Raw genomic sequence first — 19929 nt, 5'->3', positions numbered from 1 at the left:
GCAATAAATGTGGAATAAGAGCTGTAGTAAAATAAATGAATAATAACAACTATAGTTCAATAAAAACAAGAAACAGTACCAATAACTGGAAGAAAATTGTGTACATCAGAACTGTTTTGTCATAACCATTGCAGAAGAGCTGTATGCATTGAGTCTGTAAGGTACGGTTTCTGCAGTCAAGTATAACACTGTCATAGCTGTAGAATGCAAATCTAATGGCTGCAAACTGTATTGCTTAACTCATAGTACTGTTCAAGGCTGTCTGTAGGCCAGTACCAGTCATATAATGCTCTGTCTTCCACAGATATCAGGTAATAAAGGTTTATGGGAGAGGTAGCCCACTCCATGACCAGATATTGTGTTTGTGGACTTCACAGATATTTCAAATCAGTAACAATAATATGTGTTCACCAGTATTGTTGAAAGTGAAATAAAGCTGTAGTAATATATGCAGTATGGTTGTATACCATGCATGTGTGTTCTATTAGCACTGTAGTCTAGTATAATACTGTAACAGTACTAGAATGCTAGAGGAAAGTCCTGTAACTTGTTTTGCAGAATTCATAGTATGTTTCCAGGTGATCTCCAGGCAAGTATCAGTCTCCCTGTAGTCAGTAGTGACACAGTAGCTCAATCTGTTAAATTCCTTGTACACAGGGCATTTTGCCACACTCTGCCCTGGGTTCAAATCCAGTGCTATGTAGCACTACATTTTCAGTACCAGTCATATACTGCTCACAGTTTCTCTCTCCCCAAGAACACAAAAATGTTATGGGTGAGTTAGTCCATATTATGTGCAGATATTGTGTTTAGATCTCATAAAATGTTACACTCAATAGCAAGAATGTATCCATCAGCATTGTTGATTCAGAAATAAAACTGTGCAATCCCAGTATGGCTGTATCTCTTGCATGTCTGTACTATGCTGTTGCAGTCAATTATTAAATTATTTGCAGATGTCCCCTGCAGTCACAGCTATGGGTTCTTCTCCCATGCCTGCCAATTAAGCCATGACTGTACACAAACATACCTCTCAGGTGTCACAACTTCTTGTAATTAAAATGGACTAATCTGTCTGTCACATGTTTACCAGAGAAATTATTACCTGGAATGCAATGTATTACCAAATCCGTTTACAGAACAACCGGTAGTTATATAAGTCCACATTATGTGAAACCATTCTGAGTAGTTCTGTACCTGCTTTTGTTAGTACTTGGCCCTTATCATCCCATGCTATCAGCTTGAGAGTTACAGTATGTATGTGCTACAGCAGCTATAGGAGAATTGTAGTCAATGCAATCACAACTGTCAGTACACATGTGTAGAAGTATGTACGACCAGTGTTGTCAGGGATATCATTTGCAATGTCACTAATGGAATGTTTTTTTCTCTCTCTCCCCACTTCTTATCTTAATTTATTCATTATTGTAATGTATTATTATGGTTTAATATTAACATAATTTATTGAACTAACTATATTTTAGAAAATGTGGTTGATTATTGTTATGTTTTATTATGATTCAATACTAACATATTTTGTTAAACTAACTGTTTTGTTGGGCTTATGGTTTACTTCACACTGACATGCTGTTACCATACTGACTGTTATGTTACATAATGTTGTGTTGCATATAATATACATTAATATGTATTTGGATTAATAAATATGATGTTCCATTCTGTTAATACTAACAATGGTTTGGTTGTTACTAACCGTAACTTATTGCTTTACCTCATTTACCACAGCACGTCAAGGTAGGCCAGTTCTGGCTGATCCTCTTACCTTGTCTCAGCTGGCTGTGGCACTGGGTCACAGCAGGTCTGGAACCCAGACCAGTGGTGCTCCCTCTGTTGCCCTGCACTACCTGCTGTGTTGGGTAGTACCGCCCCAGGAGATGGAGCCCAGTCACCTTCTGGGAATGTGGCAGAGGGAGAGTAGTCACCCGAGATGAGCTACTGGTTCTGGTGTGCAGGATAGTCCACCATGGCTATAACCATATCATGCACCAGATTGAGGGAATACTGGCCAACCTGGTGGGACAGCCTTGCTCTGGTGCCCAGCCTCCAGCACAGCCACCCGCAGGGCAGTGAAGTAGCACTGCAGACAGTCCCATGAGTGGGGATGTGAGTCACGGTGCTGCCGTCTGGAGGCACATGGGACTTGGATTCCACAACACCCTCCATAACCAAGGTGTTTACCCCCCTCATGTGTCACACACTGCCCCGTCTGCTGTATTGTCATTTTGCAAATGTATCCTCCCCTACCCAACGTACCTCTCCCACATGTACCTATGTCCTTTCCCCAACATTCCAGTCTCACCTTAAAAAAAAAAAAAGTAGGCACTGTTGTCCTCACCCTCCTCTCTGGGGTCGATAGCTATGGTTCTTTCCTACACCCTTCCTGCATATCCCTACTTGCCTTTCACTATGTTTTCCCCCTGCTTTCCCCCATTTTGCCACTTTCCTATCACACCCTTCTTCTTTTCTTTATAATTTTTTAGCCTGGAGCTGCACAGCATGGCACACTGTGCAGTTTCGCTTAGCTCAGCTAAATAGAGCTTTGATGATTAAATGTGTTTATAACATTGTCAGACACATGTACAAAATAAACACCTCTGCCATGATTTGAACCCGAGCCTATCACAGCTACAGCACCCTGCATTAATCCACCATGAAAAGCAAATCTGGATTAAAACAGATGTTTTCATCAAAACATAGTGACTGCCACTTACAGTCAGTAGGCGTGTCTCAGCAGAGCTGCATGCTGCGCCGCACTGCACAAACTGGAATAAAAACTAATAGGAAAAATGGGAGTGTATCTTGGACTCTGGTGCAATAATACACCACTAGACAGACAAAACCATAATAATGGATGTAAGTGAGGCCTGTGATAGTAGGTAAATGTGCCCTTGTATCAGTAACATATGATAAGACACCTGCTAAGGCATCAATAGCAAAGTACATGTTCAACTGAGGCCCTGGTGTAGAAATACAGCCAAATAAAGTCATGCACATACTGATGTATGCAAACATGTCTGCACATATACCTTGCAAATATACCTGCTGTAGCAGTGACTCAGTAGCTCAGTCATTTTAATCCCTTGCATACAGTACATTTTGCAGTCCTTGGTTCAAATCTAGTCTTGTGTTGCAATTCAATTACATTATTGTGAAGACAGCAGTTAATGACTGGGTCATGCAATCTTTATCCACACAAGGTACTGCTAATTTATTAACTGCTGTCCAGTTTTGCAAGTCAAAGGCCTGCAGGTAGGGACACACTACACATATTTGTATAGCAAAACTATACGTCTCCTACTACTACTCTGTTATAGGCACTGTTGCATAACAGACATACCTTAATCACATGCCTCGAGTGGACTGTAAAGGGTACCCTTACCCTGGCTCTGCTGTAGCAACAGGACTGACACAGCTGTCACAGTTACACATACAACTTGTTGTCCTCTAAAGTGCTCACAATCCACCCTACATGTATTAGCTGCAGCAGCAGCTGCAACCTGTAGCACACATAGCTGTATGTAAAGGTAGCTGCTACAGACCTACCATACCTCCCAACCCCCTAGAACAAAGAATCCAGACACAGCCATACATAATGGAGGACAAAGACCCAGAGATAGGGACATGTTTTACAGTTTGCTCTTACAAAGATAGTAAGTTGATAGAATAACAGCTATTGCATTAGCAAGCATATTCTGATGGGTATGAAGTCTGACACTCAAGTGTGTGTCTTTCATTACTGACTTCAACCCACAATGATTTGCCAGTGATTTGCCAGATGACCACAATGTCATGGGACACTGATCACACATAGGAGGCAAACCTGTGGACATACTGTATAAATCTCTAAAGTTGACAGTTATGATACCTACTTTCTGTGATGCTGTAGCCTCCACATCTCAGCAATGTCCATCTTAAAAGCTAAAAATGGGGCCCAGGTCTACATGGAGGCCTTATATATTGCACTGTGGTGGAATGTCATTGGCTAATGATAGTGTAATTTGGCTGTTTTGGCTGAAATGAACATATCAAAGCCACAGATAGGTGCAGAGGCAATTACCTGCTAATGATCAGCACCTTAAAAAGGCAAGCAGATTGTTATGGGGAACACATCTGTATGAGACTTACCTCACATAGAGAATGTCTTTGCAAAACATTACTGGAAGCAAAGTTGAACAAAGGAGTACTGCGCTCCACCAGGTATGTAACTGATTTCTCCATATAACAGGATGCAGATGGGAGGATGGAGGTATGGGGAATAGGGATTATAGCAATAATCCTGTCTTAGACCTACGGTACTGACATGTCACTGATACTCTGCTGTCCCACACCTACAAGCATAACTCTCAGCTGTCCCTGATTTTCACTGAAATCTTAACTCTATCCCTCTTAATCCCTCCTACAATGGCTGGGTGTTGTAGGAAAGCTAGTGAATTACACGTAGCACACAGTGACAATAAGTAAGTGTGTACACTTCTGTAACATCAACTGATGTACAGTAATTTACCACTTATCATTCTTTCATTGTCTCACATAAATAGTTCTAACATTTTAAAAGACTCCCTAATTGTCCCTGATGTACTCTGGTTAAGGCCCTGATTCTGTTAACATTTGTCCCTGTTTGGTTGACAGCTATGCCTAACATACCTGTCAAACTCTTACAGCAGGAAATCTGGACAAAGCCACAATTAATGAAGGGACAAAGGCCCAAAATTAGGGACACTTTTTAAATATTGCTTTTACAAACTAAGAAAGTTAATAGAATAACAGGTATTACAGTAACATGACTGTGTTCTGAAGGGTATAATGCCTAAAACTCAGATATCAGTCTTTATTTTCTGACATCAACCCTCAATGATTTGCCAACAATTTTCCAGAAATCCACAATTTTGTGTGAACATGACCAAAAATATTAGGCAAAAATCTTGACATTCTGTAAACATCTGTATAGTTGAGAGGTATGATGCCTACAGGGAACGTATACTACAGTAGGTTTGCATTGTTTTATGTCATTGTGGAACACTGGTGTTGCTGGACTTTCCCCATATAGTGGTTGTAATAGCACACTGCTATTTGTCTGGCAGTGGCCATATGACATATTAGTGGGAAGTTGCCCATAATGGAAACACCACAGCAGACTACAGTGCTGGGTGTAAGAACATACAGCAGAATCTGTTATGGCACACAGGGACATACCTCAATGTTGCTACTATCTTGGTGGTATCCACACATGTAGTGTGTTTCCAGACTGTGGGGTGTGACTTGTAAGGTAGCAGTGTATAGCGCAGATGATTATGGGCATGCTGATTCTGTATATAGTGGATGGCTACATATCTAGTCCTGTAATGTGTTCCTCTTTTATTGTCTTTCAGGAGCCATGTACCTCAGACAACATGCCCCCTTCTCAGATGCAGAGAATGAGATAATAGCGGATGAACTAGGGCAGCATCATCAGATCTTGTTGTCCAGAGAGAGGCATAATTGGGAACAGTGGGCAGTATTGTGGGCAGACCTTTTTTGGGATGTCAATGAGATTGGCCAGCAGGACAGGACCTATGAGCAGGTCTGACACCAAGTCACAGACATGGTGAATGCTGCATGACAAAGGGCAGCTGATGTTGCCAGTGTTCATGCCGCCACTGGTGGAGGGCTTGCAGTGGAACAACCACTCTCGGCCACATAGGTATTCCTGGCAAACCTAGGAACACACAACAGCTCCCAGGCATCCATCACACCAGACATCATAGAGGTGGGTGCCACAGTGTGCACAGCAGGGGAGTGTCCGGGTAAACTTACTGTGTTCACCAGTGTAATACTTTATCAGTCATTGTGGCAGGCTGTACATACCTGTACATGGGTGTCAGGCCTATCTGTATTGGAGGGGGTTGGGATTTAATCTCAGTTGTGCACACATACTCAGAATTTCAGCAGTACAGCCAGTAACACAGTAGCTACCTTACAAGCGGCTATATGCAGATATTACCTTGTAGTGCTGCAAAATTTGGTGGTGCTGACATCTCTCCCTCATCTTTTCATAGGTCCATCAGGTGTTGCCCAAGCCTGTGGTCCTGTACTGGTAAGCATGATACTGTTGTTTTACGGACCATATATACCCTATGAAAGTTAAGGGCTGCCATATTGTCATATGTACAACTGTGCTTAGCCAGAGTAGAATATTTGTATGTTCCATTTTGGAACAGTTAACTACAGTTCATAGACTGGGTAATCACAGGTATGTATTTGAATGAACATTAACATGTTTGCACTTATAGTTATGAATGACTACGCAGCCTGGTATACATGAGGCAATTACTCCAAGATGTCTGTTCAAACACAAAAGGGAGATGGCACATACTTGAGGCAGTGACACTAGTACTGGCATATCATTCTCAAGAGAGGTGTACTGGGTTTTATGTGTAGTTCTATCATGTATAGTGTCATATTGCATACCTTACAGGTATATTGTACTGCCAACTTTAAATGGATGTAGCTATTGTGCATGTTATAGAGACCTTGACTTGTATGTGTATGTTGTTGTGAGGTTGTCTGTTGTGCATGGCAGCAAAGATGAGAAGATTTAAGAATGGTAACACAGTTGTGGATCCTCATCTGTATGAGTCTGTGTGGATTACCATACATAATAGTGCAGGTAGTAATGTACTGCTTTTGTCTTGGTTTTCACAGGTGACTGGGGAGGGTTAGAGGCTGTCCGCCTTACAACCTGAAGTCAGTGTCTCATTAGACTCTGATGATGGTGGTCATAATGAGGTACAGGTGGGTTGTCAGGGGTTGAATCTGTCCCAGAGGTTGACATCCCTTTTCTGCCCCCATTGTCTCTGCACACAGTCAGTATACCCACACATACCCAGTCTCCAAAGGCCACAGGTATTGGATAGTCAGAGGGTAGAGACATTGAGCAGGGAAGTGTGGCAACTATGGCTCCAGTGAGTGTAGACACTGGCCATAGCCAGACAGCTAACAAGGTCCCACACAGGTGGATTAACAGGGGTGCTTGTAGGAGGCCTGCTGTTTGTCTACCACCTGATGTCACATCACAAGTCACTTGACGTATGTTAAGGGCATTCATGGAGGCACAGGCACATTCTGAACGGAACACCAGACATATGCGTAGGGTTATGAATGCAACATAATCTGACATCTGAGACTGCCTCTACCACATTGGGGACACTCTGAATTGGTTCACTGATGCAGTGGACAGATGGTGGGCTGAAAGAGTATCTGTCTTGGAGGGCACATTGTCTGTGCTGGAACATCTGCAGTTGGGCGTTGGACCCGTGGACATGGGTCAGCAACATCACCTGCTGAAAGTCCATGTGGCTGTGCAAAGTCATGCTCCCATAGTGGCAGCACCTCCAGTGCTACAGAGGGAAGTGTGCTGTCCACACCATGACATGGCAGGCCATGGGCACATGGTCCTGGGTAGTCCTGCGGGAGACACAGCCTCAACAAACAGCAGTCACCATCAGGTACTAGCACTGCATCAGACTTTGGACATGGTGGTGCTAGTGCTACTCCTGGCAAAGCCAGTTCCATGTTCATGGCCAGAGACAGTGAACTGTCTACTCTACAATGTATGGTACACAGCTGTCCAACATACACACATGTAGGGCTAGCACTGGGCTTGACTGTGTATACACACACACACACACACACACACACACACACACACTCAAACACCACTTTCACAAGCAGGTCACCTACAAACACACACGGCACCTCTCCATGGTCCATCTAACTTGCACCCCTTCCTGACTCATACACATGCTTCCAACTGTTTGGCACAGCCTAATCCTCCAGCACTCCCACACCACACCCTGTGCATGTGATGATACTTGTGCCACATCCCTGTAATCTTTGCCATTGATGCAGGGAAATGAAGCTATTTGTCTGATGCACAGGGTGACTATATTACTTGACATGTACTTGTGTAATGCAGTATTGTTTTACCATGCTACTTGTTGTGGTCCACAAAAGATACTGTATGCTGGTATATGTCATGAATACACACCAAACTTTGTCTACCTTATGTTGTACGATGTTATACTAGTGGTAGTGTTACAGAATGACAGGTGTGTCACAGACCTTTGTATGTATCTGTTCCAGGTGTCTGAGGGGATAAACTATGGACACATGGTGGCAATGCAGTAGCACAGGATGGCATGGCAGCACAGCAGAAATATTACATCATCAAGGTACAGCAGTATATGTGTGTGGCTACCTAGGTGCATATGTGCATAACAGTCTAACAGGGACAATGGGGGCAGTCAGTGTAATCATGCATTCATACTTTGTGATAAGGTCTCCTACCCTTGATACGTGTCACCTAGGTTTTCTGAACATACATCTCTACAAGGTTTGGTGATGGCATTGACACATCTACAAATATCCTGTGTCTGGTTCAGACAGGTGGTGGACATCAGTTATGAATATTGTGTTGTGCATCCCATTGTGTAACCTGCACATTATGTGTGTGACAGCAGATGTGTGCTTTACATGCATGGGGGGGCCTGTGTTATGCAGGGTGCACTGTCTGTGTCACATAGTCTCCCCAGTATGTACTATGTCTACCACATTACAACAGGGATCTGGGGACCCAGGTTGACAGTAGCCTTTCGTTTGACACTCATGTTGCTAAAGTAGTTAGGAAAACCTTCTATATTGCCCACCTGATCATGAAGGGATTCACATCTAGATCAAGGGAGGTCATCGTCCCCCTGTACTCATCACTCATTAGACCTATGATTGAGTACAATGCCCCATTCGGAATGTGTCTGACCAGACACCTGCTGCAGCTTGAAAGGCCCCAAAAGTTCCTCACTAAAAGGATAAAGGGTCTCAAAAATATGTCTTATGCTGCCCGACTGAAAGAAATCCAGCTCTATTCAGTCTCATACCGCTTGCTCAGAGGTGACCTGTGCCGGACATATAAGGCCATGTCAAACCCAGATTTGATGAATATGCTTCACCTCAAAAAATCTAGATCCCTCAGAACCACAAGGGCGGGAGACTTAAACCTTGACACGGTTATAAATAGAACGTGCTGGAGGGACAGATTCATCACCCAGAGACTCCCTGTGCTGTGGAACAAAATCCCGGTACATGTGAGGCAGAGCACCTCGCTGGCCTTGTTCAAGAGGAATCTTGACCAATGGATGGGAGATCGCAGATATACCCCAGGGATTACTTCAGTGTCACTGCTTGACAGAGGCACAGCAAAATGATAGGCATAGTTTTTATTCAAACTAAAGGGGTGGCGAAAGCCACATAACTATGGGCTAGGCTTATAAATGCCCTTGGGCAGATAGCCTAGTATGAACCTATGAACCTATAATGTTTTAGGTGTGTAGCACCGGTGGGACATGTATTGCTCCTGTCATGGCATTGCAGGGGGTGCACAGTGGGATCTGACACCTTTCTGTATGGGGACATACACATCCCCATCATAACAGTTAGTGGATGGACTACATCTGTATGGTCATGACACAGACACCATAGGACATGTTATCTACACTGTGTATCGCTGTACCATAGCACCTGTGTGGCTGCTACAGTTGTACGTTATGCCTGTATGGTGATATGGCAGGGGTGCTATTGCACACAATGATGGTGTGCTGGCCACCCCATTCAGTATAGCAGTGACAGTCTGACATTTACATCTGTCCAGAACCTGTCGGTATTGGCACAACAATGCATCCATACATTCCCATAAACTGTGACCATCAAAGGGTACAGCACTGTGTGTCTATACCTTCATGTGTCATGGCTCCAGAGTGTGTGTGGTTTGCAGACACTTCATTATTGTGTTGGGGTGGATGATATCCCACAGGATAGTAATGTGCAGTGGTTGGCATGCCATCTGTGTCAGTGGCGCAGACAATACCTGACTGTGGTTTAGGCCATCATGTATAACTGTATGGATGTCACTGATGGCTAGTAATATGCAACCACCTGCTAATGTACCAGTCAGAGGACACTGACAGTGGCTGTGACTACAGAGATGGAATACATAGAAGGGGTATGGCATTAATGACGGATGGCAAACCCCACTGGTGAGTGGCATCAGTGCAGCATAGGTCTCCTGATGGTATGTTCCCAGGGTATAACTGTCAGAAACATGTGTATACACCAGCTGACTTACTCGTCTGTACATGGCATACACAGTTGGCAGCATGCCCTGCTGCCTTAATATTCCCATAAACCTTGTTGTCAGCAGAGACATCCTGTGGGGGTACATCAGGGCGTACAACACCCAGACTGAGCCAAGCCATTTCACTATAGAGCCCATTCAGGCAACATGTACAAAGCACCCACTTAGGCTTCCATGATACTGTCAATGTAGGGATCACTATATGGCCCATTCATGGCTGACATATGCAACATAGGGACATACAACTCCAATAGCTGTTCTGTAAGCAGCAGTGCTCAACAGGGTACAGTCCCGGGTTGTCTACTGCTTGGACTGCATGTCACCACAGTACACGTGAGTACTAACTGACTGTGCTAACAATGTTGGCTACTGCCTGCTACTTGTGAGCTCTCATACAGTCACTGTGTTATGTCAGTGTCTTGCATGACAGTATTACAAATATATGCCTGGTGACATAGTAATGGCCATAAACCCCAATCGAATATATATGTATTATCCTTTCCATTGGGAAGACCTATGTCCCTGGTTAGTAGCACAGCTTTCCCTACATGTGATGTACATACTTAGGGGTGACAGGTATAAACACAGATCCGGCAATACAAGTGTACAATTCATGTGCCACACATCAACATGTCTGTAAAGTGGTATGAAAGAAATCATATGGCATAGCTGCGGCCACAGTCACTGGTAGGTGACAACCCATACAATCCATATATTCTTCCCACAGCAAGCCACTATCTAACTACAATGGCCATGTGTTTACGTACTTTTCCAAACTGTGGTGTAGTGGTACTTTGCACCATAGCCAAATTATGGAACTCACTCCCACCCACAATTACCTCCGTACCATCATGCACCAACTTCAAAACTTTATTAAAAAGCGCACCTAAAAACATGCTGGCTATGCCCTTGCAACTCCCACTCTAATATCATCCACCCCATCCAACTACTACATTTCTTTCCACTCCACTAACTACCTTGATTATAGCAAGCTCAGATGCTCATAAGCCTAGTACTTATTATACAGCAGGAACTTCTCATTGTTACATTTGTTAATGCCTGTTATGTACTTCACAGATAAAGATTCTAGTTGTCTACTGATGTACTATGTTCTTCATCTGTAAATATGTTGTAAGTAATTTCTATGTTAAATTGTTAATTGCTATGTAATCCAATGTAACTACTGTCTGTTTATTTTACTGTGGAGCTTTTCTCCCCTGGCCTCTACTGAAAATGGACCCACGCCCAGTCGGACACTCCCGGTCAACAAATTTAAATAAATAAATAAATAAATACTTGCAGATGACAGTATGGCCCCTCACAGGGTCACATCACATCTTCAGTATGGGGTCACTGCATGTCAGTGCCACCTGTGACCTTCAGAGTATTCATAGGTGACCTGTGCCATGCATACAGGACAAGGTGTGACCTTGCTTGACTGTATATGCTGCCTATCTCTAGGAAGCATTGTAGATGGATCAGTCACTCTAAGGACATTAACCCATTATGTGACATTAGTAGTACATGCCTTTTGGAGATATTTGTGTAGCAGACATAATGCACCCTTGACAGAGACTCTCCCTATTGGTACAGTACAGATAGCACCTCAGTGCACCTCCGCATATGCCATCTGTATGATTGGCTGGGTGAATGTCATCTCAACACTGGAGATGTGGCTGCCTCTCTAGTGGACTTGGGCAATATTTGGGGTTCCTGTGACGAAGGGTAGTGATGTCTCCAATTGTGATGGCTGTATGGGCATTATGCTACTAATGTGCACATCTCCTATTGCTATGTGGCATGATGTACAATGCTGTCACAGCCTCACATGCACACATGGCCACATTCAGGTTAGCAGCACTTCCACTCACTGCATACAGGACATGCCACAGTACACACATAGTGCATGTTGGCTGCATGTACAGTGGAACACTTATCAAGCCTCAGGCCTGCTAATACTATCTGTATAGGACACATAATTCTTGTTGATATCAGCAGGCCATGTTGTGGTCATTCATTTGGGAGGCCACATCACCTGCAACCAGTAAAATAATGCAAAACCCTACCAATGTGTACGTTACAAAGGTATGCATATACTTACATACACACCACGTTGGCTGCTATGAGATTAGAACATCTACCTCTCTACTGTTACACACTATAGCTTGCAGTACTTATCTCATGCACCACAGAGTTTATCTGATGTTAGACTGTCAGCCAGTGCTCTTAAGGTGGATGACATCAGCAGGCCTTGTAGAGGAGGGCAATTTAGAGGCTAGCAGCTAGTTACAGGGCCAAAAAGTGCATAACCGTTGCATGGGGATAGCCCATAAGGGCATGTCCATAGTACTACAAGGGGATATATTTACACACACACACAGAGTTGGCTGATGTGAGAGTAGAACCCACACCTATTTACAGTTGCACACTATAGCTCACAGTACTTATTGCACACATCACTGTTTGCATCTGTTGTATATGCGATTGCAGGAACTGTACTTGTGGATTACGCAAAGTAGGCTTGTGGTGGACAGCATGTTTGGCCTGCAGAGTGATATTGCTTGGTACTGTTATTGTATCTAGTGTACTAGGAGTGAGATACCTGTTAATATCCCTGCTATGTGTGTACAGATACCAGTATGGCCATATGTGGCTGGTTGCAGTTAGATAGGCAGACATGTGGCCAGGGACAATTTGCCCTGTCCAAGGCATGCATTAAAACCATTATACATTACACCATCTGCTCGCCTGTGTCTGTCTACATGGCGACATTCCGCAGGGACAGGAGTCTGTAGGTGAGTGGAATATGTGGTGTTGCGGCCTTCATTTGGTTCCTTTGGGCAACTGTATTGATGTGTGAGTGCAGATAACCTCAGCATTCAGAGGATATGTGGGGAAATTCATACATCCTCAGACACACATATATATTATATACATATAAATGTGTATAACAGGGATGTCTCTATAAATGTCTCTGTATGTGTGCATTATGTATATGTGTTATGTAGATATATGTGGAGAGTCTATGTATCATTGTAATATACACATATATATATAAATAAATATATATATATATATATATATATATATATATATTTATATATATATATGGGATCCGTACAGATGCTGGACTGCATCTTTCACCGAATCCCAATTTGGTGAGCATACTTGCACGAAAGTACTTTTCACCAAAGCAGTACTTCCGCGTAAGTATGCTTGTTGTAACAGTCGTACTATGGTGTGGTAAGGGAATGTTCCCTTTTCCCCACTGTAGTGTGACCTTGGAGTGAGAATATTAAAGTAGTGGGGTGTGGGGTGATGCATCATTCAAGTAGATTTTGTGTTTTTTTTTTTTTAACATACTTTAATGAAAGGACTTTTTCGATAAAAGCGTTTTTGTTAAAGTGTGTTCGGTGGTAATGGATTCGGACTTTTGATCTTTCGATCAAAAGTCCTAGATCCATATACATATATATATATATATATATATATATATATATATATATATATATGGATCTAGGACATTTCACCGAAACTAAAATTACTGTGCATTTTTCACCCAAAGCACAATGCACCGAAAACACAATTCACTGAAACACATTTCACCGAAAACGGTATATGGCCTTGTCCCCACTGTAGTGCTACCCTGGAGTTGGTATATATAGTAGGGGGGTGTGGGGGGCCCCCCACATATTTTAAATGTATTACACTATATACATGCATACTTGCAATTGAAATCTAATACTCTTATCTAAACATGATATATACCTGAAATATGTGGGGGGCTCTGCCCCCACACCTCCCCTATGTGGGGGTGGTGCCCCCCACACACCCCCTATTATATATACCAACTCCAGGGTCGCACTACAGTGGGGACAAGGCCATATACCATTTCCGGTGGAATGTGTTTCAGTGAATTGTGTTTTCGATGATTTGTGCTTTCGGTGATATATGTTCAGTGATATGTATTTCGGTGAAATGTCCTAGATCCATATCTATAAATATATATATATATATATATATATATATATATATATATATATATATATATATCAGTATTATATGTATTTGGGGTACATACTGATAAATACACTAATCATGTGAGAGGAGGGATACGGACAGACAGATATGTATACATAGATGTCTGTATGTACAGATGTATTTCCACATAGTAGGTCTTTCTGATGAAGATGCAACAGAATTGCACTCAATGAGTGTAGGAGCATACCCAGTGGGACTGTCAGTATTGACATATATTGTTATCCCTGCATTACATGAGACATGCAAAGTGTGCTCAGGTTCTATGTCACAGCCCTGAGATTGGCTGGTCTGCTGATATATCATTGCTGACTTACTGTTACAGCAGTTGTATGGGAACACTGATGGGTTGGGGGTGGGCGACGACCAGCCCATGATCTACTGGCATAGGCAGTTGTGCAGCTGTCCTGTGACCCCGCTGTTTGCCATCTCCCATGAATAATGTAGTTGTTTTTCCAGCCATCTGGCCTACTGAATATTATGGAGCACATACTATTGGACTGGCATACCCAGTGGGACTGTCAGTACTTACAAAGTGACTCCAGGACACAGCTACCTGTATTCCAGTCTGGGATTTTGTGTGCTACAGATATTGGCAGCTGCACCTGTTTCTGCAGTACAGCACTTCCTTGAAATTGTCCACAACATTCCCCAGCTGTGTGCTGCAATTAACATGTGGCAACACCACACACACATGGTGACAGTTTGCATACCTCTCACTGTACATGTTTTTGCAGAATGTCCAGCATTTTGCCCCATATGCCTGGTCTGTTCCTCATACATTTGTGGTGTTCTGGTAAATTATTGTATAATGCAGTCACTGAATAGTACTAACTACAGAAACATTTGAGTGACGGACTTTACATTCTGCAGATATTCTGTTCTGATACAACCTACTGCTATACTAGTCATCTAGGTTAATCAGAGCATGTGTAGTTTTAGTCCTTGTGCCCCCATTCTCTCTGACTTTATCCAACTTTCTTGCAGTAACAGATTGAGGGGTATGACAGTCTGTGGGAATATCACCATATGACTACCTCACATGCAAAAGATGTGGATGCTGCCAGATTCAAACCATCAACACCATCACCCATGCTAATGTCCCTAGCCCACTGAGCCGCACCAGCCTCCAGACAGATAAGTGTCATTCATCAAACAATCAACAGCATATAGACATATATTGTTATCCCTGCATTACATGAGACATGCAAAGTGTGCTCAGGTTCTATGTCACAGCCCTGAGATTGGCTGGTCTGCTGATATATCATTGCTGACTTACTGTTACAGCAGTTGTATGGGAACACTGATGGGTTGGGGGTGGGCGATGACCAACCCATGATCTGCTGGCATAGGCAGTTGTGCAACTGTCCTGTGACCCCACTGTTTGCCATCTCCCATGAATAATGTAGTTGTTTTTCCAGTCATCTGGCCTACTGAATATTATGGAGCACATACTATTGGACTGGCATACCCAGTGGGACTGTCAGTACTTACAAAGTGACTCCAGGCCAGAGCTACCTGTACTCCAGTCCGGGATTTTGTGTGCTACAGATATTGGCAGCTGCACCTGTTTCTGCAGTACAGCACTTCCTTGAAATTGTCCACAACATTCCCCAGCTGTGTGTTGCAATTAACATGTGACAACACCACACACATGGTGACAGTTTGCATACCTCTCACTGTACATGTTTTTGCAGAATGTCCAGCATTTTGCCCCATATGCCTGATTTGTTCCTCATACATTTGTGGTGTTCTGGTAAATTATTGTATAATGCAGTCACTGAATAGTACTAACTACAGAAACATTTGAGTGACGGACTTTACATTCTGCAGATATTCTGTTCTGATACAACCTACTGCTATACTAGTCATCTAGGTTAATCAGAGCATGTGTAGTTTTAGTCCTTGTGCCCCCATTCTCTCTGACTTTATCCAACTTTCTTGCAGTAACAGATTGAGGGGTATGACAGTCTGTGGGAATATCACCATATGACTACCTCACATGCGAAAGATGTGGATGGTGCCAGATTCAAACCATCAACACCATCACCCATGCTAATGTCCCTTGCCTACTGAGCCACACCAGCCTCCAGACAGATAAGTGTCATTCATCAAACAATCAACAGCATACATACATATATTGTCATCCCTGCATTACATGAGACATGCAAAGTGTGCAGAGGTCCTATGTCACAGCCCTGAGATTGGCTGGTCTGCTGATATATCATTGCTGAATTACTGTTACAGCAGTTGTACGGGAACACTGATGGGTTGGGGGTGAGGGTGACCAGCCCATGATCTGGTGGCATAGGCAGTTGTGCAACTGTCCTGTGATCCCCACTGTTTGCCATCTCCCTTGAATAATGTAGTGGATTTTCCAGCCATGTGGCCTAGTGAATATTATGGAGCACATACTATTGGACTGGGTACCTGTTGTCCCATGTGGCTGTTAGATCTCTCCAAGTAGCCCAGTAGCCCACTATATTCCCTTGTATACATGCGACAGGTCCATACATATGCTATCATATTCTAGTACTCCTTACAAGTGGTGTATAGGTAAGTGACTTACCTTGTGAATGCAGCAGTTGACATACCTGTAGTTCAGGGCTGACTCTTTCTGATACATGCAGTACACAGCCAATACTTGGTTAAGTACAGGTTGTGTGGGCTGGCTGGAATCATTTTTACTATATATATGTGAGTCGGAGTAAGGTGTCAGTCCCTAGGGCCCTAGGTTGTCAGTACATAGTCCAGGGTATACTGGGCATGCCTACATCTGCCTACAGAGACATTCTCAGGGGGTTCCTCCTCCAAAGTCCTCCTGTGGGTGTGGCTATTAGGACATAGGCACTGGTGGGGGGCTGTGTAACCCTTCCTTTTGCTGATCCTGCTGCAGCTGTTTCTGCAGGAACATATTGTGTAGCATGGCATATACTGTGAACATATGTGCACATGTGGCTGGAGAGTACTGCAGGGCTCTGCCAGATATATTGAGGCACCTGAACTATGACTCTTTGGACCTCTTCAAGAGGAACCTTGACGATTGGATGGGAGAAAGGAAATTCACCCCAGGGATCACATCAGTCGCCCTGCTGGACAGGGGTCCAGGAAAGTAAATAATGTGGGAAGAAATAGCCAGGGAATTGTTATGGCTAGGCTTGTATAGGCCCTAGGGCTGATAGCCTAGTACCAACCTATGAAACTATGAACCTATGACTTTAGCAGCCCAAACACACGCTCTATGATGTTCCTAGTTTAAGCATGTGCCTCATTATGGTGTTCTTCTGTGGGTGTGTGTGCATTTCTGATGGGTGTCATCATCCATGGTTCCAATGCATAGCCAGCATTCACCAGTAAATGGCCATGCAGGATATTCCCCTAGCAAACATCTGGTACAGCTGTGATGCATGCCAGATATGGGAGTCATGATAACTGCCAGGGCTGCCAGCACACACATGCATGATGATAATGCCCTGGGCATGGCACATAACCTGGCAGTTGATGGAATGAAACTCCTTGAGGTTGATGTAGATTCTACCCTCCTCAGTGGGCAGTGCCTTGATGTGTATATGAGTGCAATCTATGGCACCCTGTACCTCAGGGCAGTTTGTTACATGGTAGAAGTGTTGCATACTGCTGGTCCTCACTACAGGAGTGAGGGGAAAAAATATGTGCTCACTGGCATGTGGTAGCATGCCATCCAAGAACTAGTGGAGTACGCTGGATGCTGATGTCTGCGAGACCCCTATCATTTCCCCAGTTGGTCTTTGGAAAGTAGCTGTGGTTAGTATCCTAAGAGCTACACATACCTTTGTGCCCACTTTGTTGGCTCTGGGTCTGAGTTGAAGGTGGCAGAGCTCAGTGAGTTCTTGTAGTGTGTCCCTGTCCACCCTGTAGCAATCTACAATCTCCAGCTCATGTAGCTCCTAGAAGGTTACCTTGGACCAGAACACTCTTCTCCTCAGTCTAGGCCTATTGGCAGCAGAAGCAGCAGTACTGACCTCAGCATCTAGCATATACAGATGTAGCAGACCTGCAGCAGCCCCTAGCATTCCTACAGTTGAAATTCCCAAGTCTGTACTCCACTGGTGTAGAGTGTGGGGGAGAAATCAGACTGTAGGGTGTATGCAACCTTTATAGTGCTCAGCTGTAGGTGCAGGCTGTGTGATTGGCTACCAATTATGCATTTCACCTGCCAAGTACATCATTAAGAACATTTAATGGCCCTAGTTTAAGTGAAACAGGGGTAATCAGTAATTAATATATCATTGTCTTTTAGATACATTCAGCACTACAGCACGCCACGCAAACTTGCGGTCTGCCTTCCTGACTCAGCACAGTGGCATGCTGCACAAACAAGTGGAAACAAGCACCATGAAGGTAAACAAAGCTCAGTAGGCACTGTACACACCCCAATGAAAGGTCACACTCAGCACAGTCGTGCACCACACAATCATGCAGAAATGCATCCTAAAAGTAAAACAAACCCCCCTTGCTCAGGACAGCAGAGCACTGTGCAAACAGGCACAGCTGAGCTTCAATGAGCTTATAAGTCCTCAGACACACACCCCTTGATGTCAGCTACCTCTTCTGTGGACACCAACATGCTTCTGTGTCTACATGAAAGGGATATGTGGACACGGATGCCCATTTGTGCTATTCAGTAATCCCACCTCATTTGCATAGGGATCCATGTACACAACCTGGGAACTACATGGTTCCAGGCCCTACCTCGTTAGCAACAGTACCATTCCACCATTGTAGATTCTTCACACAGGGTCCTGTAATACATTCCTGTCACATACTATTAAATTTGGTTTTTCCACTTTTTTTTATAAATACTTGTTTGCATACTGCAGCTTGCTGTGCGAACATACCCAGATCATTAAAAAAAAAATAAAATTATTTTAACTTATTTCCCTTAAATGTTTGGACACATGGTGGATAGTTTTTCTTATATCTGTATGTGCTATGCAATTTCTGTTTATCTACCTACTTTTTTACAGCCCCTGTTTTCTGTCTAAAATCATGTACACAGATTTTTTCTGTGTACACTATGGACACCAACACAGGGTATGCAGGTCTCATTTGCATGACATTCACCCGCTTATGAGGGGATTTGCATGCCACGGATACTTCAGTGCTGGCGTGTGCATGCACATTGCCCAGCTGTGTTTACTGAATCACAAACCTACTTACTTGTGTGTAAGCAATGTGCCACAATGCCTACATAGTAAAAAAGACCATGTAGATTTTATTAAATTCCCCCAAGTGTTCAGCAGTTTCTTTTTCTATGACAATGTAAACATATTTTCTCTTTTCTTTTTATATGACATATTTCCTTTTACTGGTAATTTATCTATTAACAATCTCCACAAAAAAAATGATACTCTACTTTCTGATTACACCATTTGCTTCTTATTTTTAAAGCTTTAATTGTATCATCTATTAGATTTTTCCATGGTTTTGCATAGTAATGTTTTAGCATTATACCATACCTTTCTTTCTTTTTTCTATATCATCAATTTTTATTTTTCACAAAAATATTTTTCTTAGTAACATTTTATTTCTTTATGTTTGCACTCTTTTTCTCTTTTACTCTTTTTACCATACCCCTAAATGTATAATTCCTATATTTATAATATTTTACTACTAAAATCTCATCTTTTTCATTTATTCACTTTAACACTTTGTACAAATTTAAT

Source organism: Protopterus annectens, chromosome 7.part1, assembly GCF_019279795.1.
Source record: "Protopterus annectens isolate FY-2018-M chromosome 7.part1, PAN1.0, whole genome shotgun sequence".
In the NCBI taxonomy this organism is placed as follows: Eukaryota; Metazoa; Chordata; order Ceratodontiformes; family Protopteridae; genus Protopterus; species Protopterus annectens.
This window is presented reverse-complemented; position numbering follows the sequence as displayed.